Here is a 26,947-nt window from a genome sequence, read left to right as displayed (position 1 = left end):
ATCAGAGGACATTACAGGAGGAGGTAGGAGAGGACTACAACTCCCAGCATGTCCAGCCTGTTATTATGTGATATCAGAGGACATTACAGGAGGAGGTAGGAGAGGACTACAACTCCCAGCATGTCCAGCCTGTTATTATGTGATATCAGAGGACATTACAGGAGGAGGTAGGAGAGGACTACAACTCCCAGCATGTCCAGCCTGTTATTATGTGATATCAGAGGACATTACAGGAGGAGGTAGGAGAGGACTACAACTCCCAGCATGTCCAGCCTGTTATTATGTGATATCAGAGGACATTACAGGAGGAGGTAGGAGAGGACTACAACTCCCAGCATGTCCAGCCCGTTATTATGTGATACCAGAGGACATTACAGGAGGAGGTAAGAGAGGACTACAACTCCCAGCATGTCCAGCCCGTTATTATGTGACATCAGAGGACATTACAGGAGGAGGTAGGAGAGGACTACAACTCCCAGCATGTCCAGCCTGTTATTATGTGATATCAGAGGACATTACAGGAGGAGGGAGGAGAGGACTACAACTCCCAGCATGTCCAGCCTGTTATTATGTGATATCAGAGGACATTACAGGAGGAGGGAGGAGAGGACTACAACTCCCAGCATGTCCAGCCTGTTATTATGTGATATCAGAGGACATTACAGGAGGAGGTAGGAGAGGACTACAACTCCCAGCATGTCCAGCCTGTTATTATGTGATTTCAGAGGACATTACAGGGGGAGGTAGGAGAGGACTACAACTCCCAGCATGTCCAGCCCGTTATTATGTGATATCAGAGGACATTACAGGAGGAGGTAGGAGAGGACTACAACTCCCAGCATGTCCAGCCTGTTATTATGTGATATCAGAGGACATTACAGGAGGAGGTAGGAGAGGACTACAACTCCCAGCATGTCCAGCCTGTTATTATGTGATATCAGAGGACATTACAGGAGGAGGTAGGAGAGGACTACAACTCCCAGCATGTCCAGCCTGTTATTATGTGATATCAGAGGACATTACAGGTGGAGGTAGGAGAGGACTACAACTCCCAGCATGTCCAGCCCGTTATTATGTGATATCAGAGGACATTACAGGAGGAGGTAGGAGAGGACTACAACTCCCAGCATGTCCAGCCTGTTATTATGTGATATCAGAGGACATTACAGGAGGAGGTAGGAGAGGACTACAACTCCCAGCATGTCCAGCCCGTTATTATGTGATATCAGAGGACATTACAGGGGGAGGTAGGAGAGGACTACAACTCCCAGCATGTCCAGCCTGTTATTATGTGATATCAGAGGACATTACAGGAGGAGGTAGGAGAGGACTACAACTCCCAGCATGTCCAGCCTGTTATTATGTGATATCAGAGGACATTACAGGAGGAGGTAGGAGAGGACTACAACTCCCAGCATGTCCAGCCTGTTATTATGTGATATCAGAGGACATTACAGGAGGAGGTAGGAGAGGACTACAACTCCCAGCATGTCCAGCCCGTTATTATGTGATATCAGAGGACATTACAGGAGGAGGTAGAAGAGGACTACAACTCCCAGCATGTCCAGCCTGTTATTACGTGATATCAGAGGACATTACAGGAGGAGGTAGAAGAGGAGAGGACTACAACTCCCAGCATGTCCAGCCTGTTATTATGTGATATCAGAGGACATTACAGGAGGAGGTAGGAGAGGACTACAACTCCCAGCATGTCCAGCCTGTTATTATGTGATATCAGAGGACATTACAGGAGGAGGTAGAAGAGGACTACAACTCCCAGCATGTCCAGCCTGTTATTATGTGATATCAGAGGACATTACAGGAGGAGGTAGGAGAGGACTACAACTCCCAGCATGTCCAGCCTGTTATTATGTGATATCAGAGGACATTACAGGAGGAGGTAGGAGAGGACTACAACTCCCAGCATGTCCAGCCTGTTATTATGTGATATCAGAGGACATTACAGGAGGAGGTAGGAGAGGACTACAACTCCCAGCATGTCCAGCCTGTTATTATGTGATATCAGAGGACATTACAGGAGGAGGTAGGAGAGGACTACAACTCCCAGCATGTCCAGCCTGTTATTATGTGATATCAGAGGACATTACAGGAGGAGGTAGGAGAGGACTACAACTCCCAGCATGTCCAGCCTGTTATTATGTGATATCAGAGGACATTACAGGAGGAGGTAGGAGAGTACTACAACTCCCAGCATGTCCAGCCTGTTATTATGTGATATCAGAGGACATTACAGGAGGAGGTAGGAGAGGACTACAACTCCCAGCATGTCCAGCCTGTTATTATGTGATATCAGAGGACATTACAGGAGGAGGTAGGAGAGGACTACAACTCCCAGCATGTCCAGCCTGTTATTATGTGATATCAGAGGACATTACAGGAGGAGGTAGGAGAGGACTACAACTCCCAGCATGTCCAGCCTGTTATTATGTGATATCAGAGGACATTACAGGAGGAGGTAGGAGAGGACTACAACTCCCAGCATGTCCAGCCTGTTATTATGTGATATCAGAGGACATTACAGGAGGAGGTAGGAGAGGACTACAACTCCCAGCATGTCCAGCCTGTTATTATGTGATATCAGAGGACATTACAGGAGGAGGTAGGAGAGGACTACAACTCCCAGCATGTCCAGCCTGTTATTATGTGATATCAGAGGACATTACAGGAGGAGGTAGGAGAGGACTACAACTCCCAGCATGTCCAGCCTGTTATTATGTGATATCAGAGGACATTACAGGAGGAGGTAGGAGAGGACTACAACTCCCAGCATGTCCAGCCTGTTATTATGTGATATCAGAGGACATTACAGGAGGAGGTAGGAGAGGACTACAACTCCCAGCATGTCCAGCCTGTTATTATGTGATATCAGAGGACATTACAGGAGGAGGTAGGAGAGGACTACAACTCCCAGCATGTCCAGCCTGTTATTATGTGATATCAGAGGACATTACAGGAGGAGGTAGGAGAGGACTACAACTCCCAGCATGTCCAGCCTGTTATTATGTGATATCAGAGGACATTACAGGAGGAGGTAGGAGAGGACTACAACTCCCAGCATGTCCAGCCTGTTATTATGTGATATCAGAGGACATTACAGGAGGAGGTAGGAGAGGACTACAACTCCCAGCATGTCCAGCCTGTTATTATGTGATATCAGAGGACATTACAGGAGGAGGTAGGAGAGGACTACAACTCCCAGCATGTCCAGCCTGTTATTATGTGATATCAGAGGACATTACAGGAGGAGGTAGGAGAGGACTACAACTCCCAGCATGTCCAGCCTGTTATTATGTGATATCAGAGGACATTACAGGAGGAGGTAGGAGAGGACTACAACTCCCAGCATGTCCAGCCTGTTATTATGTGATATCAGAGGACATTACAGGAGGAGGTAGGAGAGGACTACAACTCCCAGCATGTCCAGCCTGTTATTATGTGATATCAGAGGACATTACAGGAGGAGGTAGGAGAGGACTACAACTCCCAGCATGTCCAGCCTGTTATTATGTGATATCAGAGGACATTACAGGAGGAGGGAGGAGAGGACTACAACTCCCAGCATGTCCAGCCTGTTATTATGTGATATCAGAGGACATTACAGGAGGAGGTAGGAGAGGACTACAACTCCCAGCATGTCCAGCCTGTTATTATGTGATATCAGAGGACATTACAGGAGGAGGGAGGAGAGGACTACAACTCCCAGCATGTCCAGCCTGTTATTATGTGATATCAGAGGACATTACAGGAGGAGGTAGGAGAGGACTACAACTCCCAGCATGTCCAGCCTGTTATTATGTGATATCAGAGGACATTACAGGAGGAGGTAGGAGAGGACTACAACTCCCAGCATGTCCAGCCTGTTTTTATGTGATATCAGAGGACATTACAGGAGGAGGTAGAAGAGGACTACAACTCCCAGCATGTCCAGCCTGTTATTATGTGATATCAGAGGACATTACAGGAGGAGGTAGGAGAGGACTACAACTCCCAGCATGTCCAGCCTGTTATTATGTGATATCAGAGGACATTACAGGAGGAGTTAGGAGAGGACTACAACTCCCAGCATGTCCAGCCTGTTATTATGTGATATCAGAGGACATTACAGGAGGAGGTAGGAGAGGACTACAACTCCCAGCATGTCCAGCCTGTTATTATGTGATATCAGAGGGCATTACAGGAGGAGGTAGGAGAGGACTACAACTCCCAGCATGTCCAGCCTGTTATTATGTGATTCCAAAGGACATTACAGGAGGAGGGAGGAGAGGACTACAACTCCCAGCATGTCCAGCCTGTTATTATGTGATATCAGAGGACATTACAGGAGGAGGGAGGAGAGGACTACAACTCCCAGCATGTCCAGCCTGTTATTATGTGATATCAGAGGACATTACAGGAGGAGGGAGGAGAGGACTACAACTCCCAGCATGTCCAGCCTGTTATTATGTGATATCAGAGGACATTACAGGAGGAGGTAGGAGAGGACTACAACTCCCAGCATGTCCAGCCTGTTATTATGTGATATCAGAGGACATTACAGGAGGAGGTAGGAGAGGACTACAACTCCCAGCATGTCCAGCCTGTTATTATGTGATATCAGAGGACATTACAGGAGGAGGGAGGAGAGGACTACAACTCCCAGCATGTCCAGCCTGTTATTATGTGATATCAGAGGACATTACAGGAGGAGGTAGGAGAGGACTACAACTCCCAGCATGTCCAGCCTGTTATTATGTGATATCAGAGGACATTACAGGAGGAGGTAGGAGAGGACTACAACTCCCAGCATGTCCAGCCTGTTATTATGTGATATCAGAGGACATTACAGGAGGAGGGAGGAGAGGACTACAACTCCCAGCATGTCCAGCCTGTTATTATGTGATACCAGAGGACATTACAGGAGGAGGTAGGAGAGGACTACAACTCCCAGCCTCTCTGTAGAGATTTCCCGCTTTCTTCGTTTTCCAGGTTTTCACAGTTTCCTCACAATTACTTTTCTTCAACCTTGTTGAGCTCCTCCCCTTCACTGATCACATGATAGTGACGTCACCGCAGGTCTTTCCTAAACAGATATCTTCTACATTGCTGAGCTCCGCCCCTCACGTCACATGACATTATTACAGGTCCTTTACCAGCACATATATTGTACACTCCGCCCCTCTAGCATTAATCACATGATGATGACGTCACCGCAGGTCCTTCCGCTCTCTGTCCCCATGGAGAAGCTGCCCCCGGCCGCCATGATGGAGGCTCCCCTCCCAGGTAACGGGACTGCTCCGGGCTGACACTGCTGAACGTTATATCAGGTCATTGACTACTTCCCCTGTGCAAAGCTGATCTCCCCCTGCTCTGGTCACATGACAGTGACGTCACCGCAGGTCCTGTACCATATGTCAGCACTGTTGAGCCCCGCCTTTTCCTTCTCTGGTCATATGAGTGACGTCACCGCAGGTCCTGTACCATTAACTGTCTGCACTGCTGAGCCCCGCCTTTTTCTGCTCTGGTCACATGACAGTGACGTCACCGCAGGCCCTGTACCACCACCTGTCTGCACTGCTGAGCTCCGCCCCCTGTTCTGGTCACATGAAAGTGACGTCACCGCAGGCCCCGTACCACCACCTCTCTGCACTGCTGAGCACCGCCCTTCATGCTATGGTCACATGACAGTGACGTCACCGCAGGTCATGTTCCACCACCTGTCTGCACTGCTGAGCTCCGCCCCTTCCTGCTCTGGTCACATGACAGTGACGTCACCCCAGGTCCTTCCATTCTCTGTCCCCATGGAGAAGCTGGCCCCGGCCGCCATGATGGAGGCTCCCCTCCCAGGTAACAGGATTGCTCCGGGCTGACACTGCTGGATGTGCGGGGAGGTTCCCGGCGGCTCACTCTCGGCCGTGGTTCCGGGCACATCTCGGGTAGACCCCCCTGGGTTATGCCTTGCACATATCAGTCCTCCCAGACTGCGGCAGACATGGCTCCCTGGGAGATGTGAGGGGTGAGGCAGGGCGGCCATCATGGAGACACGGGGCCGGCAGACCTTAGAGGCTCCTGTGCGGCCCCTGCCTCCGTCCATGTCTGGAACAGGTCAGCTGCGGCCACCGTCCAGGGGAGTAATGCGGCCTCTGTGGCCTCCTGGTCTGTCAGGGCGGTCACCACAGCCGGAGGGTCTGCTCTTCAATATGGCCGCCCGTTTAGGGAATGACAATGGGTGTAATGGCCGCCGTCCAGCCCCGGCATTGTATATAGGCTTACCTACAGAGCTCAGGAGGGCGCGGCTCCGCCAAATATCTCCGACATCAGGTTCTACACCAAACACAGACCTGGAGTCGTATAGATGTCCACCTCCTTGTCCTCACCCAGATTACACCCTGCAGGGATGTAGATGTCCTCACCCAGATTACACCCTGCAGGGATGTAGATGTCCTCACCCAGATTACACCCTGCAGGGATGTAGATGTCCTCACCCAGATTACACCCTGCAGGGATGTAGATGTCCTCAGCCAGATTACACCCTGCAGGGATGTAGATGTCCTCACCCAGATTACACCCTGCAGGGATGTAGATGTCCTCACCCACATTACACCCTGCAGGGATGTAGATGTCCTCACCCAGATTACATCCTGCAGGGATGTAGATGTCCTCACCCAGATTACATCCTGCAGGGATGTAGATGTCCTCACCCAGATTACACCCTGCAGGGATGTAGATGTCCTCACCCAGATTACACCCTGCAGGGACGTAGATGTCCTTAACCAGATTACACTCTGCAGGGATGTAGATGTCCTCACCCAGATTACACCCTGCAGGGATGTAGATGTCGTCACCCAGATTACACCCTGCAGGGATGTAGATGTCCTCACCCGGATTACACCCTGCAGGGATGTAGATGTCCTCACCCAGATTACACCCTGCAGGGATGTAGATGTCCTCACCCAGATTACATCCTGCAGTGATGTAGATGTCCTCACCCAGATTACAGGCTGCAGGGACGTAGATGTCCTCGCCCAGATTACACCCTGCAGGGATGTAGATGTCCTCACCCAGATTACACCCTGCAGGGATGTAGATGTCCTCACCCAGATTACACCCTGCAGTGATGTAGATGTCCACCTCCTTGTCCTCACCCAGATTACACCCTGCAGGGATGTAGATGTCCACCTCCTTGTCCTCACCCAGATTACACCCTGCAGGGATGTAGATGTCCACCTCCTTGTCCTCACCCAGATTACACCCTGCAGGGATGTGGATGTCCTCACCCAGATTACACCCTGCAGGGATGTGGATGTCCTCACCCAGATTACACCCTGCAGTGATGTAGATGTCCACCTCCTTGTCCTCACCCAGATTACACTCTGCAGGGATGTAGATGTCCACCTCCTTGTCCTCACCCAGATTACACCCTGCACTGATGTAGATGTCCACCTCCTTGTCCTCACCCAGATTACACTCTGCAGGGATGTAGATGTCCACCTCCTTGTCCTCACCCAGATTACACCCTGCAGTGAGGGCTTCACCTCCACCTCCTGTGCTGAGCAGCTAGAAGGCAGTGGTTTCTGTATCGCTGCCTGGTATTCCCGGTAATGATTCCCCTCGGTCCACATTCCACCATCTAGGACCATCTACAGAATTCTCAGTATAAGGATCAGTGAGACAGACATAGGTGATACTTTGCTAACCCTTCGATGTCTGACAACCATGTACAGCCATCTTGGATTCTGCCAGTTTCCAGTGCACTTAGTGCAGGGAGAGACGTCAGCAGGCGCTAGGGACAGTGCGAGGAAGGACTTCATTGTGCTGGAAAAACGATTTACAAGTTCAGGGAAAGATTCTTCAAGGTGCAGGGAAAGGACGGGGAGGGATCATTCCGCAGCGTTTCTGTAGAGCAGGTATCAGTCGGGGAGGAACAATCCTATTACACCTTGCTGCACTGACTGCGGAGCCAGATTGCGGTTATTCTGCACTGTATGATACCGCAGTAATTTGCTTGTGATCGGGGGGCAGGCGCTGTGATGCCGCCATTTACCGGGTGCATTAATAGGAACTATACCTACGTCCTATTAGCCGTCCTGCGGGGATTTTACATTATTTTACTTTTCTGGGGTTTAATAATAGGGTGGGGGGGGAGAAAATATACGTGATAATTGCCGTTCAGCGGTGAAGTTACGTTGTACTACAACCATTTACCGGGTGTATTAACCCTTTCAGTACTGGGCCACTTTTTACCTTAAAGAGGACCATTCATGGGTCCAGACATTATGAAATAGGTAGCGGGTTATGTAGGGCATAGAGCAGGGATCTACGAGCGCTTCTGGGCGCCGCTCCGTTCACCCGCTGTGCCCTCCTACAGCACTCCTGCCTGGTATGCTAATGAGTACCATCGGAACAGGAGGAGGGGACGGCAGGGTTTCTCATTGGGCGTCTCCTTCTCCCTGGCTGTGACGCTCTGCGCTGTGATTGGACCACGGCACACAGCGCTCCGGTGTGAGTGCGAGCTGGAAACTTTAACCTCTTCAGGACACAGGGCGTACCTGTACGCCCTGTGTATTTCTGATCACCGCCGCGCGGCGGTGATCGGAAGCCGGTGCCTGCTCGCCAGCAAGCGATCAAAAAGGCGTTTGCCCTCCAAAATAGTACCAATCTAACGTCACCTCATCCCGCAAAAAATGAGCCCCTACCTGAGACAATCGCCCAAAAAATAAATTATAATCTGTTATTGTGTAAAACTTACATAAATAAATAAAAAGTAGACATATTAGGTATCGCCGCGTCTGTATCGACCGGCTCTATATAAATATCACATGATCTAACCCCTCAGGTGAACACTGTAAAAAATTTAAAATAAAAACTGTGCTAAATAAACCATTTTTTGTCACCTTACATCACAAAAAGTGTAATAGTAAGCGATCAAAAAGTCACACGCACCCCAAATTAGTGCCAATAAAACCGTCATCTCATCCCGCAAAAATCATACCCTACCCAAGGTAATCGCCCAAAGAACTGAAAAAATTATGCCTCTCAGACTATGGAGACACTAAAACATGATTTTTTTTTGCTTCAAAAAAGAAATCATTGTGTAAAACTTACATAAATAAAAAAAAAGTATACATATTAAGTATCGCCGCGTCCGTGACAACCTGGTCTATAAAAATCACTTGATCTAACCTGTCAGATGAATGTTGTAAATAACAAAAAATAAAAACGGTGCTGTCACGGGGTTCCGAAGGTGCACTCGGTCCCCCATTGCCCGCAGACCTGTTGCTTAGCTTTTGGAATGAGGTTCTGTGTTTGACCTCATTCCCAGAGCGGCGTTACTAGCTGGGTGGCTCCCTGCTCCTAAGTCTGCCTTGAGCGCCGAGCTGATCACTCGGTGCTCGACTGGTTGGCCTGTCGGTCATGTGACGCTGGCCATGTCACATGACCCTCACTCCCCACTATAAATACAGGCAGCCTGCTGGCCACAGGTTGCCTGTTAATTTCTAGGTTCCTGGCTATTTGTTGGACTACTGAATACTTACCTGATCCTGTTCCCTGACCATCCTTTTGCCTGCTCCTCCTGTACTGCGCATCCGTCCTGGGATTGTGACCTCGGCTCCCACCTGACTACTCTCTTAGGACTCCTCTTGTACTTCGCTACTCTCCTGACCATTCTTTGCTTAATCCGTTGTACTGCGTAGCTCTCTTGGTTCTGACCCGGTCCTTTCATGTTCCGTATTTTGTCTTGTCTGTCTTCCCTGCACATATCCTAAGTTAGGGACTGTCGTCCAGTTGTCCCCTGTCATCAGGACTCGTGAGGCAAGTAGGCAGGGCCAGGGGTGAGGGTGGAGCGCAGTGGTCACTACCCTTCCCCCTGTGTGTGTGTGGACGTGACCGTTACAGGTGCCAAAACAACTATTTCTTGTTATCTTGCCTCACAAAAAGTGTAATGTAGAGCAACCAAAAATCATATGTACCCTAAACTAGTACCAACAAAACTGCCACCCTATCCCGTAGTTTCTAAAATGGGGTCACTTTTTTGGAGTTTCTACTCTAGGGGTGCATCAGGGGGGCTTCAAATGGGACATGGTGTCAAAAAAAAAACAGTCCAGCAAAATCTGTCTTCCAAAATCCATATGGCATTCCTTTCCTTCTGCGCCCTGCCGTGTGCCCGTACAGCAGTTTACGACCACATATGGGGTGTTTCTGTAAACTACAGAATCAGAGCCATAAATATTGAGTTTTGTTTGGCTTTTAACCCTTGCTTTGTTACTGGAAAAAATGGATTAAAATGGAAAATTTGCCCAAAAATTTAAATTCTGAAATGTCATCTCCATTTGCCAATAACTCTTGTGGAACACCTAAAGGGTTAACAACGTTTGTAAAATCTGTTTTGAATACCTTGAGGGGTGTAGTTTCTTAGATGGGGTCACTTTTTTGGAGTTTCTACTCTAGGGGTGCATCAGGGGGGCTTCAAATGGGACATGGTGTAAAAAAAACAGTCCAGTAAAATCTGCCTTCCAAAAACCGTATGGCATTCCTTTCCTTCTGCGCCCTGCTGTGTGCCCGTACAGCAGTTTATGACCACATATGGGGTGTTTCTGTAAACTACAGAATCAGGGCCATAAATATTGAGTTTGGTTTGGCTGTTAACCCTTGCTTTGTAACTGAAAAAAAATTATTAAAATGGAAAATCTGCCAAAAAAGTGAAATTTTTAAATTGTATCTCTATTTTCCATTAATTCTTGTGGAACACCTAAAGGGTTAAAAAAGTTTGTAAAAATCAGTTTTGAATACCTTGAGGGGTGTAGAATGGGGTCATTTTTGGGTGGTTTCTATTATGTAAGCCTCGCAAAGTGACTTCAGACCTGAACTGGTCCCTAAAAATTGGGTTTTCAAAATTTCGGAAAAATTTCAAGATTTGCTTCACAATTTCTAAGCCTTGTAACATCCCCAAAAAATAAAATATCATTCCCGAAATGATCCAAACATGAAGTAATAACTATTTTTGGAGGTATTACTATGTATTATAGAAGTAGAGAAATTGAAACTTGGAAATTTGCAATTTTTAAAAAATTTTTTGCTAAATTTGTTTTTTTTTTTTTTTTTATAAATAAATTTTTATTTTTTTTTAACTTCATTTTACCAGTGTCATGAAGTACAATATGTGACGAAAAAACAATCTCAGAATGGCCTGGATCAGTCAAAGCGTTTTAAAGTTATCACCACTTAAAGTGACACTGGTCAGATTTGCAAAAAATGGCCAAGTCCTTAAGGTGAAATAAGGCTGTGTCCATAAGGAGTTAAACTTGAGCCGTGCTACCGGCCGGGGCAAGGTGATAAAACATGGATAGGGCTTCTCTCCTCATCAGACATGTGCAAGCGCGAAGGGAGGACAGAGACGTCCAGGACAGGAAATAAATGTACACAGTCTCGGACAACACTGCCCATGCACATTGTTTTTCTCAGTTTATTTTGTCCGTTGTGTTTCCGTTCTGTACTTCTGCTAAAATTCTCTGTTTGGTTTCCGTATGCGATCCGTGTTTTGTGGATCGGAAACAGGAACTTATTAATTATATTTGGACACCAAACACATGCGCAAAATAGTCTGGGCCTAGCATTTTTACACTATGGATCCGAAAAATACGGAAGACATACAGTGAGGAACAGAAGTATTTGAACACCCTACGATTTTGAAAGTTCTCCCACTTAGAAATCATGGAGGGGTCTGAAATTCACATTGTAGGTGCATTCCCACTCTAAGAGAACAAATAAAATTAAAAAATTCAGGAAATCACATTGTATGATTTTTAAAGAATGTATTTATCTTGCACTGCTGAACATAAGTATTTGAACACCTGAGAAACAGCAAGAATTCTGGCTCTCAAAGATCTGTTACTGTCCCTTTAAAAAGTCCACCTCTACTTCACTCATTAAGCTAACTTAGTAGCACCTATCTGAGCTCTTTAAAGACACCTGTCCACCCCACAGTCAGTCAGATGCCAGCTACTACCATGGGCAAGACTAAAGAGCTGTCAAAAGACACCAGAGACAAAACTGTGGACCTCTACAAGGCTGGAAAGGGCTACGGGGCAATTGCCAAGCAGCTTGGTGAAAATAGATCAACTGTTGGAGCAATTGTTAGAAAATGGAGGAGGCTAAAGACGACTGTCAGTCTCCCTCGGACTGGGGCTCCATGCAAGATCTCACCTCGTGGGGTATCACTGATGATAAGAAAGGTGAGGAATCAGCCCAGAACTACAAGGGAGGAGCTGGTCAATGACATGAAAAGAGCTGGGACCACAGTTTCAAAGGTCACTGTCGGTAGAACACTATGCCGTCATGGTTTCAAATCATACATTGCACGGAAGGTTCCGCTGCTCAAGTCATCACATGTCCAGGCCCGTCTGAAATTTGCCAATGACCATCTGGATGATCCAAAGGAGGTATGGGAGAAAGTCATGTGGTCAGATGAGACCAAAGTAGTACTTTTTGGTCTAAACTTCACTCGTCGTGTTTGGAGGAAAAAGAAGGATGAGTTGCATCCCAAGAACACCATCCGTACTGTGACGCATGGGGGTGGTAACATCATGCTTTGGGTGTGCTTTTCTGCGAAGGGGACAGGACGACTGCACTGTATTAAGGAGATGATCAATGGGGCCATTTATTGTGAGATTTTGAGCAACAACCTCCTTCCCTCAGTCAGAGCATTGAAGATGGGTTGTGGCTGGGTATTCAAACATGGCAACGACACGAAGCACACAGCCAGGATAACCAAAGAGTTTCTCCGTAAGAAAAATATCAAGGTTCTGGAGTGTCCTAGCCAGTCTCCAAACCTAAATCCAATTTGGAGGGAGCTGAAACTCCATGTTGCTCAGCGACAGCCCCAAAACCTGACAGATCTAGGAGGAGATCTGTGTGGAGGAGTGGACCAAAATCCCTGTTGCAGTGTGTGCAAACCTGGTCAAGAACTACAGGAAATGTTTGACCTCTGTAATTGCAAACAAAGGCTCCTGTACCAAATATTAACACAGATTTTCTCAGGTGTTCAAATACTTATGTTCAGCAGTGCAAGACAAATAAATTCTTTAAAAATCATACAATGTGATTTCCTTAATTTTTATTTTTTATTCTGTCTCTCAGAGTGGGAATGCACCTACAATGTGAATTTCAGACCCCTCCATGATTTCTAAGTGGGCGAACTTGCAAAATCGCAGGGTGTTCAAATACTTCTGTTCCTAACTGTAAGTGTGTTCTATATGCATTCTGTATTTTTTGCAGACCCATTGACTTGAATTGAGACACGGAACGTTATTTGCGGACAATAATAGGACAAGTTCTATCTGTTAGCGGAAAGGAAATGGAATAACGGAAAGAAAATACGTTTGTGTGCATGAGGCCTAAGGCCTCTTTCACACTTGCGTTGTCCGGATCCGTCGTGTACTCCATTTGCCGGAGGTGCCCGCCGGATCCGTAACACCGCAAGTGAACTGAAAGCATTTGAAGACTGATCCGTCTTCAAAATGCGCTCAGTGTTACTATGGCAGCCAGGACGCTATTAAAGTCCTGGTTGCCGTAGTAGTACTGGGGAGCAGTATACTTACAGTCCGTGCGGCTCCCGGGGTGCTCCAGAATGACGTCAGGGCGCCCCATGCGCATGGATGGCGTGATCCATGCGCGTGGGGCGCCCTGACGTCACTCTGAAGCGCCCGGGTAGCCGCACGGACGGTAAGTATACTGCTCCCCCGCTCCCCACTACACTTTACCATGGCAAACAGGACTTTAGCGTCCTGGGAGCCATGGTAACCATTCAGAAAAAGCTAAACGTCGGAAACGACGTTTAGCTTAAGGCCGGATCCGGATCAATGCTTTTCAATGGGCATTAATTCTGGATCCGGCCTTGCGGCAAGTGTTCAGGATTTTTGGCAAGCTGCGGTATTTTCTCCGGCCAAAAAACGTTCCGGTTCGGAACTGAAGACGTCCTGATGCATCATGATTCCATTCAGAATGCATTAGGATAATCCTGATCAGGATTCTTCCGGCATAGAGCCCCGACGACGGAACTCTATGCCGGAAGAAAAGAACGCAGGTGTGAAAGAGCCCTAAGACAGATAGTGATACCACATAAAATAGTTATCAGTCGTCATTCGCCGGACGTCTGCTTTATGTTTGGATCATTTTGTAAACGTCATTTTATTTTTTAGGACGTTAGAAGTTTAGAAGCAATTTTTCAAATTTTCTACAAAATTTCCCAAACTATTTTTTCAGGCTCCAATTCCATTACAAAGTGATTTTGAGGCGCTAACGGAAACACAAACTTAGTTAACCACAAGATTTTAAGGGAAATAGATGTGACTTTTTAAAAATTCACTTTTTTGGTAGATTTTTTTAGTGTTAATCAATTTTTTTCTTGCAACACAGCAAGGGTTAACAGCAAAATAAACCTCAATACCCATTACTCTGATTCTGCAGTTTACAGAAATACCCCGTATGTGGCGGTAAACTGCTCTATGGGCACGTGGCAGTGGTCTGAAGGGAAGGAGCGCCATATGGATTTTGGAGTCAGATTTCGCTAGAATGGTTTCTAGGTGAAATTTAGTATTTGAAGAGATCCTGACGTACCCTACAGGGGAAACCCTCAACAAGTGACCCCATTTAGTAAATTACACCCCTTAAAGAATATATTATGGGTGGGTTCACATCTGCTCATTTTTTGCGGGATGCAGTTACGGTTTGATTGGTACCATTTTAGGTTACATAAGACTTTTTGATCACTTGGTATTAAACTTTTTGTGAGGCAGGGTGACCCCGGGCCTGGCAGGATGCTGCATGTGCCGCAGTCAGCGCTGACCGCGGCAGTGCAAGGATTAATGTTTTCACCGCTGCCGGCGCATATTTCAGGGGGCCAGTTATCTGTGACTGCCGGACCCCTGCAGCTTATTGGGCGGGCACAGCTCCTGCGCCCATTGATCATAGATTTGTGACCCTGATACCGTCACCGTACATGTTCGACGCTGCTATCCTACGGGTTGAAAGGAAATATATGTACGTCCCAATAACCGTTCTGCGGTGAATTGTGATTGTTATATTTCTTTTTTGGGATGTAGTTATAGGAAAAAGAATGCGTCTTAATTGCCGTTCAGCGGTGAATTGTGATTAATTTTTTATGGGGGTTTTTATTAATCAGAAAAAAATATATATGTATATGTCTTAATTGTTGTTCAGCGGTGAAGTAACATTGTACTACAGCCTTTTTTTGGGGGTATTATTTTAATTTAATCCTTTTATTATACAGTATGTCAGACAGACAGGTGACAGGCCTGTCAAAGGGAAGGGGCAGTGGGCAAAATGTTTGTCGCAGGAAGCAGAAGGGGGGGGGGCAGCAGGAGTCGCAGCGAGAGGCCTGAGCTCCCGCTGTCATCTAGCGGTCATGTCTTGACCAGCAACCCAGTGGTGCTTGAATGTCTGATCTGGAGGAGACATCCGCCGCGTCCTCCGGTAGGCGGGCAAGCAGTGTTGATGAGAGCGGCGTGGGAGCTGATGTTGTGAGCGATCAGGCTCCTGGCCCTGAGACCCTTGAGGGGGACATCAGTGACATGCAGACAGTAGCTGATGATGATGATGATGAAGCCAATCGCACTTAGGATCCGGGTAAGAAAGGGGCTTCATCATTATCAGGAGAAGAGGGTGGCAGCGAGCGGCTGAGCCTGCAGCGTAGCAGGGTGGGAGGTCGGGAGCCAAATGTGCCCTAGGTAGACCACCTGCTTCACAGGAGCCTACCGGCCTGGAAAGTAGAGGTGCAGGGGTTCATTGAGGTGGCAGGCAGTCAGTGCGGAGTGTTGGGGGAAAATAATGCCATACTCGGCGGTGTGGCAATTTTTTGTTAGGCCGCTGGAGAAGGTGAACATGGCTATTTGCCAAATTTGTGGGCAGAAGGTGAAGTGTGGCCAGTGTGCCAATGTTGACTCCACAGCCCTGTGTCAACACATGCAGCAGCACCATAAAGTGACCTGGGAGAAATGGCCGAATGCATGCTCACTTGCTTGCGTAGTGACAGCTGAATTGTCACCATTCGGCAGAGGATGACTTCTGGCTCTCCAACATGTTAGACCCTCACTACCGGTTGAAATTGGGGGCCTTTTTTACAGCCACTGAGAGGAAGGACAAACTGGACTACTATAGAGAAATCCTATGTAGTCAGTTGGCTGCTGCCTATCTGCGCCATTGCCCATCCTCATGCAGGTCTGACCTGACCTTTGTGAAGATGAATCAGGCGTGGATCAGTTAGGATTTTTAAACACCAGCGCCTGATGCATCAGACTAGATCATCCATGGTGCCACACCAACACTTTGACAAGAGACTGTCACGGCGGGCGTGCACTCAGAATCACAGACAACCTACCAACCAGGCTCTGGGCGAGAGACAGGGGAAGGGTCACCTCCTAGCTAATCCCTGACCTCTTTCCCTGTACTGCTCAGCCAACCTGCAGACCTTTAAGGTAGGTATGAGGTGTCCCCGTGCCTGGGCTGACAAAACCCTAACTTCCCTGAGATGGCGAAGAGGAGAAATAGGAGCAGCCTGCTCGCACAGAACCTGGATGGAAAAGATGACACAAAATAACTAAACCAGAAATAACACTTATCTCTCTGAGCTGGAACAGACAGAAAACCTTCCTTCCTAGCTTCCAAGACCACAATGATTTGTATAATCCGCTCAGAGCACTGGGCTGGGGAGCCATTTAAACTAATGACCCCACCCAGTGCACCTGATGAGAGGCGGATCCAGCACGGCTCCAGAACAAACACTAAACTCGTGCTGCAATCCTGGCCGACCTCCGCACATCGTCAGAGTGAGTCATGACAGTACCCCCCCTTCTACGGGTGACCTCCGGACACCCTGGACCAACCTTATCCGGATGGGACCTATGAAAAGCCCTCGCCAGTCGGCTGGCGTTGACATCCACCGCCGGAACCCACATCCTCTCCTCAGGACCGTATCCCCTCCAGTGCACCAGGTACTGAAGGGAACACCGAAGAACGTTCGAGTCGAGAATCCTGGAGATCTCAAACTCCAAGTTTCCCTCGACCAGAACAGGAGGAGGAGGCAATGGCGATGGTTCCACCGGTCTCACATATTTTTTTTGTAAAGACCTGTGGAACACATCATGGATCCTCCAAGTCTGCGGAAGATCCAGCCGAAACGCCACAGGATTGATTACCGCAGAAATTTTATACGGACCAATAAATCTAGGACCCAGTTTCCAAGATGGCACTCTCAATTTGATATTCTTAGTGGACAACCACACCAGATCACCCACACACAGGTCCGGACCAGTCACACGTCTCCTGTCAGCCATTCATTTATACCTCTCACCCATCCTCTCCAAATTCCCTTAAATCCTCCGCCAGATGGAGGATAAGGCAGAAGAGAATCTCTCCTCCTCTGGCATCCCAGAGGAACCAGACCCAGAAAAGGTACCAAACTGAGGATGGAAACGGTATGCGCCAAAAAATTGCGACTTACCCGTGGACTCCTGCCTACGGTTATTCAACGCAAATTCTGCTAAGGACAAGAATGAGGACCAGTCCTCCTGATTCTCAGCCACAAAGCACCTCAAGTAGGTCTCCAGGTTTTGATTAGTACGGTCCGTCTGACCATTAGACTGCGGATGAAAAGCCGAAGAGAATGAAAGTTGAATGCCAAGCCGAGAGCAGAACGCCCTCCAAAACCTGGAGACAAACTGCGTGCCCCTATCAGAGACCACGTCTGAAGGAATACCATGCAATTTCACAATATTATCCACAAAAATCTGCGCAAGAGTCTTAGCGTTAGGCAGATTCGTTAGTGGTATAAAGTGAGCCATTTTACTGAAACGGTCAACTACCACCAAAATCACTGTTCTCCCGGAGGAACTCGGCAGATCCGTAATAAAGTCCATAGACAAATGCGTCCAAGGACGAGACGGAATAGACAATGGAAGAAGCGAACCAGGCGGTCGAGTATGAGCAACCTTTGACCGAGCGCAGGTTTCACAAGCTGTCACGTAATTCTCCATGCTCTTACGTAACCCTGGCCACCAGAACCTCCTGGAAACTAGATCACAGGTGGACTTACCACCAGGATGTCCAGCGAGAACAGTATCGTGATGTTCCTTGAACACCTTGTATCGTAGGCCCTCAGGAACAAACAACCTCCCTGGGGGACAAGAACCAGGAGCCCCCTCCTGGGCTCCCAACACCTCCATCTCCAATTCAGGGTACAGAGCAGAGACCACCACCCCATCCGCCAAAATCGGAACAGGATCTTCTGAATCACCTCCCCCAGGAAAGCTGTGAGACAAGGCATCTGCCTTGACATTCTTGACCCCTGGGCAAAAGGTAACCACAAAATTGAACCTGGTAAAAAACAGTGACCATCTGGCCTGCCTAGGGTTCAGACGCTTGGCAGATTGCAGGTAAGCCAAATTCTTATGGTCAGTATACACCGTAACGGGGTGAGACGCCCCCTCTAACCAGTGACGCCATTCCTCAAAGGCCAACTTGATAGCCAACAACACTCTATCTCCAACATCATAATTCCTCTCGGCGATCGAGAGCTTCTTGGAGAAGAAGGCACACGGGACCCACTTGCCAGAAGATGAACCCTGAGACAGCACCGCCCCGACCCCCACCTCTGATGCATCAACCTCCACTACGAATGGTTGAGACACATCCAGCTGCACCAGAATGGGAGCAGACGCAAAAAAACGCTCCTTAATAGCCGAAAAGGCCTGCAATGCCTCATCCGACCAGACAGACATCGGCGCCCTTCTTGGTCATATCAGTAAGAGGTTTTACTATGGTAGAATAATTCGAAATAAATTTTCTGTAATAATTCGTAAACCCCAAGAACCGCATCAAAGCTTTCTGATTCTCTGGTCGGTCCCACTCCAGAACCGCCCGGACCTTTTCGGGGTCCATACGAAAACCGGAATCAGAAAGCATGTATCCCAAGAACGGAAGCTCTTGCACCGCAAACAAACATTTCTCTAATTTGGCATACAACTTATTCTCCCGAAGGATCGTCAAAGCCTGTCTCACATGATCCTGATGGGTCTTCAAATCAGGAGAATAAATCAAAATGTCATCCAGGTAAACCACTACGAACCTCCCCACCAAGTGATGAAAAATGTCATTGACGAATCGCTGAAATACTGCTGGCGCGTTCGTCAACCCAAAAGGCATCACCAGGTTCTCAAAATGACCCTCGTGCGTATTCGAGGCCGTTTGCCACTCATCCCCTTCCTTGATTCTGATCAGATTGTAGGCCCCCCTCAAATCCAACTTGGAGAACACCTTGGCTCCAACAATCTGATCAAAAAGATCAGAGATCAAAGGAAGGGGATATGGATCCCGGACTGTATCCAAACATGGTCTCAGTGATCCATCATTTTTCTTTACAAAGAACAAACCTGCTGCCACTGGAGACTTAGATGGTCTAATATGACCCTTTGCCAAACTCTCGGCGACATACTTTCGCATGACCTCTCTTTCGGGTTGAGAGAGTTGTAAAGCCAAGACTTTGGCAACTTAGCCCCCGGAATAAGATTAACTGGACAATCATAGTCTCGATGAGGGGGCAATTCCTGAGCCCCACCCTCCGAAAAGACATCCGCAAAATCCGAGAGATACTGAGGTAAAGCCGTAATGGACACACCAGAGATAGATGTGCCAAGACAATTATCCGAACAAAACTCACTCCAGCCAATGATTTGTCTCGCTTGCCAGTCTATAATTGGGTTATGTCTAGTCAACCATGGCAACCCCAAAACTAAAGGAGCTGGCAAATCCTTCAGGACAAAACAAGAAATAATTTCAGCATGTGAATCACCCACCCTTAAATGAATACCATGAACAATGTGAGTAAGGCTCCTTTGAGAAAGAGGGGAAGAATTAATTGCAAAAACACGAATCTCATTCTCCAAAGTGCAAGTACTTAGTCCTAGGTTTTGAAGGAAAAGAAAGTCAATTAAGTTTACCCCAGCACCACAATCAAGGAATACATCAACAAACACGTTTTTTGACTCTAGCGCCACCATAGCTGGAAGGAGAAAATGGGAACTGCAGGGAGCTTGCATACCTGTCTGCTCCACCACCCCATTCATACTACCAAGTGTGAGGGAAGTCTTTTTTTCTTTTTTCTTTTTCTCTTCCACCTGTGGTTTAACATAAGGACAAGAAAAAATAAAATGACCCCTCTTTCCACAATAGTAACATAGATTGTGCACTTTCCTAAAGTCTCTACTATCAGAATGGCAAGATATCTGACCTAACTGCATGGGTTCCTCCCCTACCCCAGAGTTATAAGTAATATCACCCTGGGCAGCAGGTGAGACAAAACCACACGCAGGAGGGATCCCTTGCACGGAGGGACCCTTACACCTTTCTCTGATACGTCTATCCAACGTATAGCCAAAGACATAGCATTCTCCAGAGTATCCGGGTACTCATGAAAAGCCAGGGCATCTTTCAACCTTTCAGACAACCCCTGACAAAACTGAATACGTAACGCGGGGTCGTTCCACCCCGACTCAGTAGCCCATCTCCTAAACTCTATACAGTAAACCTCTGCAGTACGTTTACCCTGTAGTAAGTTACGCAATATCGATTCTGCCATCGAGACCCGATCTGGATCATCGTAAATCAATCCCAGGGCTTTGAAAAATTCCTCCACCGACCGGAGGGCCAGAGAACCGGGCGGCAAAGAAAAAGCCCAGGATTGCGCGTCCCCTTTAAGCAGAGACATGATGATACCAACCCTCTGATCTTCATTACCTGACGAAAATGGACGTAGTCGAAAATACAATTTACATGACTCTTTAAAACGGAAAAAATCATCCGTACTCCCTGTAAATTTCTCGGGATGAGCGACTTTAGGCTCCCCACCAATTTGACCTGTACCTGATGCCAGAACCCTCTCACACTGTGTGACCGAACTACGCAGATCCGCAACCTCTAGGGATAAACCCTGCATGCGGTTAACCAGTTCATCAATTGACGCCATCACAAAACCACTGAGTGATGGCAGTCACAGTGTGGCGGATTATAATGTCACGGCGGGCGTGCACTCAGAATCACAGACAACCTACCAACCAGGTTCTGTAGACATCTATGTGGAGTCAGCTGTTGACGGTGTAAAAGGAGTGCGCTTCTTCTTGGCGCTAACATCGACCTGTAAGGCTGAGTTCACACTGGAGTTATTTGGTCAGTTTTGGCCCCGTGACTGCCCAAATAAGTGAAGTGTGCAGTGATTCTAAGAGCAACGCCTGTGATCTGCATGTCATACGGACTCACAGTATTATTTCACTACCACAGCAGACTCCCTATGAGTGTTACTGCAAGGCACAGTGTTCTACACCCCTATACGGGCAGAGTGTTCTACACCCCTATATGGGCACAGTGTTCTACACCCCTATACGGGCACAGTGTTCTACACCCCTATACGGGCACAGTGTTCTACACCCCTATACGGGCACAGTGTTCTACACCCCTATACGGGCACAGTGTTCTACACCCCTATACGGGCACAGTGTTCTACACCCCTATACGGGCACAGTGTTCTACACCCCTATACGGGCACAGTGTTCTACACCCCTATACGGGCACAGTGTTCTACACCCCTATACGGGCACAGTGTTCTACACCCCTATACGGGCACAGTGTTCTACACCCCTATACAGGCTCTCTGCAGCCAGGAAATAGCTTTTTTTTAACGCAATTCGCCACAAATAAATTCGGATCGAATCAAATCTTTTCGTAAAATTCGGCAAACTGACGAAATCAAATTATTGAGAAATTCGCTCATCTCTAAGTGACCATTGTACCAGAGGCATTATGTATCCAGAGGGGACAATACTGTACGAGGCCTAAAAAGGCACATAATGACTTTGGCAGCGACTCTTTGGCTATGGCAGGGCTGGCCAACCTGCGGCTCTCCAGGTGGTGTAAAACTACAATTCCCATCATGCCCTGCTGTAGGCTGATAGTTGTAGACAGTCTGGGCATGCTGGGAGTTGTAGTTTTACAGCAGATGGAGAGTCGCAGGTTGGCCATCTCTGGGCTATGGCATCAAGTCTACCTAGGGTACTCTCACGGTGGCGAGTCCACAGTCTGTGTTCTCACGGTGGCGAGTCCACAGTCTCTGTGTTCTCACGGTGGCGAGTCCACAGTCTCTGTGTTCTCACGGTGGCGAGTCCACAGTCTCTGTGTTCTCACGGTGGCGAGTCCACAGTCTCTGTGTTCTCACGGTGGCGAGTCCACAGTCTCTGTGTTCTCACGGTGGCGAGTCCACAGTCTCTGTGTTCTCACGGTGGCGAGTCCACAGTCTCTGTGTTCTCACGGTGGCGAGTCCACAGTCTCTGTGTTCTCACGGTGGCGAGTCCACAGTCTCTGTGCTCTCATGGTGGCGAGTCCACAGTCTCTGTGCTCTTACGTTGGCGAGTCCACAGTCTCTGTGCTCTCACGGTGGCGAGTCCACAGTCTCTGTGCTCTCACGGTGGCGAGTCCACAGTCTCTGTGCTCTCACGGTGGCGAGTCCACAGTCTCTGTGCTCTCACGGTGGCGAGTCCACAGTCTCTGTGCTCTCACGGTGGCGAGTCCACAGTCTCTGTGCTCTCACGGTGGCGAGTCCACAGTCTCTGTGCTCTCACGGTGGCCAGTCCACAGTCTCTGTGCTCTCACGGTGGCGAGCCCACGTAACGCAAAGGGTTGCCCACTGTGGTTGTTGAATTTCAGTAGTCCTGTGGGAGATAGTGTCACGGGTGGTGTTGCAGAAAGCTGGAACTTATAAATAAGCATCCGACTGGCTTGATCCCAAACTAAGGAGCATATGGGTGAGCCCTATAAAACCCCCGGAGCTCTCCCTGACTGCTATGCCCATGCAAAGGTCTTTATGGTAGACAATTGCATGCCCACGTACCTAATACTATGTGACACCTGAAAACCCTATAATAGTGAGGTGACACGACCACCAGCTCCCTGCACTTAATACGGACGGAGTCAGGGTCACCTAGAATCAAGCCAGCAAGGAAACACAAATAAAGGAAACAGACTTATCTGAGGAATCAGGAGAAGCAGCCTCCAGCAGTGAACAACTCATCCAGTAGTATAAACCGCAAAGTGAGGCAGTATGGGAGGGAATATAAAGGGAGACAATTAGTGTAAATAGGTGACAGCTGGGAGAAGGAAAGGAGATGACAGTGAAACCAAAACAAAGAACGTCATGCAAGAGGTAGAGAAGAACGTTTAACAGACCTTCTCACAGAACTGGCGGTGACAGATAGTCCTGGTCAGGTAAAAGAATTCTGTTGACCTTCCTGGTTTCTAACACCATGGACTGTAGATGGAAGCCCTCTTCTCTGGAATTTGTACTTCAAAGGCCTCCAAGTCTGTCACTGAGAGAAAGAAAGACACAGATATAAAACACACCTGGAGACATTGTATGTCTATACGGGGGTCTACTGCCCCAGTACTATACCAGTATGAACTGGTCTTCCCCAGTAGTATGAACTGGTCTTCCCCAGTAGTATGAACCATCCTATGGACACAGTTTATGAACTCTAAATGACCCTACAATAAGGGAGATGAAGGGGTATCTGTGAGACATATGGGAAATGCAGAAGTCATCTTTATCAGGGATGTCAGTCCTGATATCGGGGCGCTCTCGTCCCTCTATGGGGGTTCAGTCCTGATATGGGGGGTGCTCTCATCCCTCTATGGGGGTTCAGTCCTGATATGGGGGGTGCTCTCATCCCTCTATGGGGGTTCAGTCCTGATATGGGGGGTGCTCTCATCCCTCTATGGGAATTCAGTCCTGATATGGGGGGTGCTCTCCTTCCTCTATGGGGGTTCAGCCCTGATATCGGGGGCGCTCTTGTCCCTCTAGGGGGGGTTCAGCCCTGAAATCGGGGAAGCTCTCGTCCCTCTAGGGGGGTTGAGCCCTAATATCGGGGGTGGGTGCGCTCTCGTCCCTCTATGGGGGTTCATACCTGATAATTCGGAGGGGGTGCTCTTGTAAATCTGTGGAGGTTCTGCCCGGATATCGGGATGCGCTATCGTTCCTCTATGGGGGTGATACTTTGGCAGGATTTTTCAGTCTCTTTTCCATTACTATGGGGGTTCAAGCCTGATATCGGTGGGGGCGCTCTGATCACTCTATGGGGGTTCAGCCCTGATATCGGAGGGCGCTCTCGTCCCTCTATGGGGGGTCACACTTTCTGTGGATTTTTTTTTTCCATTAGAAGCAGAAAACTGAAGGGTCCGAAATTCTCCTGGAAACTATAAAATGTCCGGTAAATCTGCGGCTCATAAACTGCTGCCGGCTGCCCATAGACTTCCAGGCTGCTGACTGCCAGACCCCAGTCATCCGGACACTCAGAGGGCAGCGGGGTGAACTCCACCCTAATCCACCCGCAGGTTCCTCTGCCGCATTTCAGGATCTACAAGAGGATTTACAAAGATGGCGGCTGACAGCAGAGTTCCTCCTCCTGTTTGTGATGCTCAGTATTGTATTCAGTCTGTGTGTTATCTCTTATAGGTTCTGACTCCAGGAGGAGAAGTACCCCCAAGATATGTCCCCGTCCTCTGTATTCCCAGGACTGTCCAGAGGAGAAGCTCCCAGAGAACCATCAGGTAGATGGAGCTGAGCCCTATACACATCTATATAGGGGGGTCCTGCAGTCATAGAGGGGTCATAGATTGTGGGGGTCTCTTATATGGATCTGTTAGATTTCCCACCTGTCTGCTGTATTGTCCTGAATTGTTACAGATGAAAACTCAGGGGGAAGATGTGACTGATATTAAAGTGGAGGATGAAGAAGAGCGGATGATGGGCGATCCCCCGTGTAAGAGTGAGGTGGAGGAGGACATTCCAGTCCATGTGACCACAGGTATGGAATCGTGAATAAAGGAAGGGAATTGGGAGGTTTCTTATGGTGGAGCTCCACCTTAGAGCTGCAGTAAAGGAGCACTCCGGGCAGTGACCCAGCTTTGAGTCTTTTTAAATAGCAGGCTAATAGTTTTATACTAGTAAAGGCACCGGAGACCGGTAGTAATGGCTGTTATACCTCAGGTAGGTGTCATCAGATGCCGGGTGTTATAGATGACATTACTTCTACACTATAAAGGCTGGAGACATGTAGTACTGGCTGTTATACCTCAGGTAGGTGTCATCAGATGCCGGGTGTTATAGATGACATTACTACTACACTATAAAGGCTGGAGACATGTAGTAATGGTTGTTATACCTCAGGTAGGTGTCATCAGATGCCGGGTGTTATAGATGACATTACTTCTACACTATAAAGGCTGGAGACATGTAGTACTGGCTGTTATACCTCAGGTAGGTGTCATCAGATGCCGGGTGTTATAGATGACATTACAATTACATTATAAAGGCCGGAGACATGTAGTAATAGCTGTTATACCTCGGGTAGGTGACATCAGATGCCGGGTATTATAGATGACATTACTTCTAAACTATAAAGGCTGGAGACATGTAGTAATGGCTGTTATACCTCAGGTAGGTGTCATCAGATGCCGGGTGTTATAGATGACATTACTACTACACTATAGAGGCTGGAGACATGTAGTAATGACTGTTATACCTCAGGTAGGTGTCCTCAGATGCTGGGTATTATAGATGACATTACTTCTACACTATAAAGGCTGGAGACATGTATTAATGGCTGTTATACCTCAGGTAGGTGTCAACAGATGCCGGGTGTTATAGATGACATTACTTCTACACTATAAAGGCTGGAGACATGTAGTAATGACTGTTATACCTCAGGTAGGTGTCATCAGATGCCGGGTGTTATAGATGACATTACTTCTACACTGTAAAGGCTGGAGACATGTAGTAATGGCTGTTATACCTCAGGAAGGTGTCATCAGATGCCGGGTGTTATAGATGACATTACTTCTACACTATAAAGGCTGGAGACATGTAGTAATGGCTGTTATACCTCAGGTAGGTGTCATCAGATGCCGGGTGTTATAGATGACATTACTACTACACTATAAAGGCTGGAGACATGTAGTAATGACTGTTATACCTCAGGTAGGTGTCATCACCTCTAAGGCCTGTATTATAAGAACAGATTTTCTGACCATTCATTGGTCAGATGGCCTATTACACACACAGATCTTTTGTTATACACACCAACTATTGGTCTCATTGGACAAATATTATTATTAATTATTATTATTATTTATTATTAACCCCTTCATGATGCAGCCATTTTTTAGTTTAAGGGCCAGGACATTTTTATCAAATCTCACTTTGTGGTAATAACTTTAAAACGCTTTTACTTATCCAGGCCATTCTGAGATTTTCTCGTCACATATTGTACTTTATGACATTGGTAAAATTGATAATACAGGTAGAAGAAGGAACAAAGATCGCGGCACTCACCGAAGCTGTGATAATGTTGCGGCTTTATTATACTTCAAAGAAGAAAGCGATACATCGGATCCAGGGGCAGACACACTGTGGCAGGTAGTAGCGGCTACGGCCGTTTCGCGCGGCAGGCGCGCTTCTTCTGGCCGCTGTCAACGTCATGGTGCATACTTGCGCTTTATAAAGGGCGGGCTGAATGCGGCCTGTACTATTGGCCACAGCTGTGCGCCGCTGATAAGTGACATTCTATAAACATGTGTAGCAGGAAAACAAATGCTCAATTATGCATCAAACAGAAAGGAAAAGAGGTATAATGCAATTATTATAATGTCAAATATGATGAGTACAGAAGTCATCATAGAGCCCAAAATAAGCGCATACGATATTTAAGCAGTATACATTAGGGGCTGAGTTAATCAAATGTGCAGAGGAATAGCTTATAGGAACACTGACATCGTTCCTCTCATTTTACAAACTTTGTTAACCCTTTAGGCGTTCCACAAGAATTAAAATGGAGAT

The sequence above is a fragment of the Bufo bufo genome, chromosome 4 (assembly GCF_905171765.1).
Source record: "Bufo bufo chromosome 4, aBufBuf1.1, whole genome shotgun sequence".
NCBI classification, from domain to species: Eukaryota; Metazoa; Chordata; class Amphibia; order Anura; family Bufonidae; genus Bufo; species Bufo bufo.
This window is presented reverse-complemented; position numbering follows the sequence as displayed.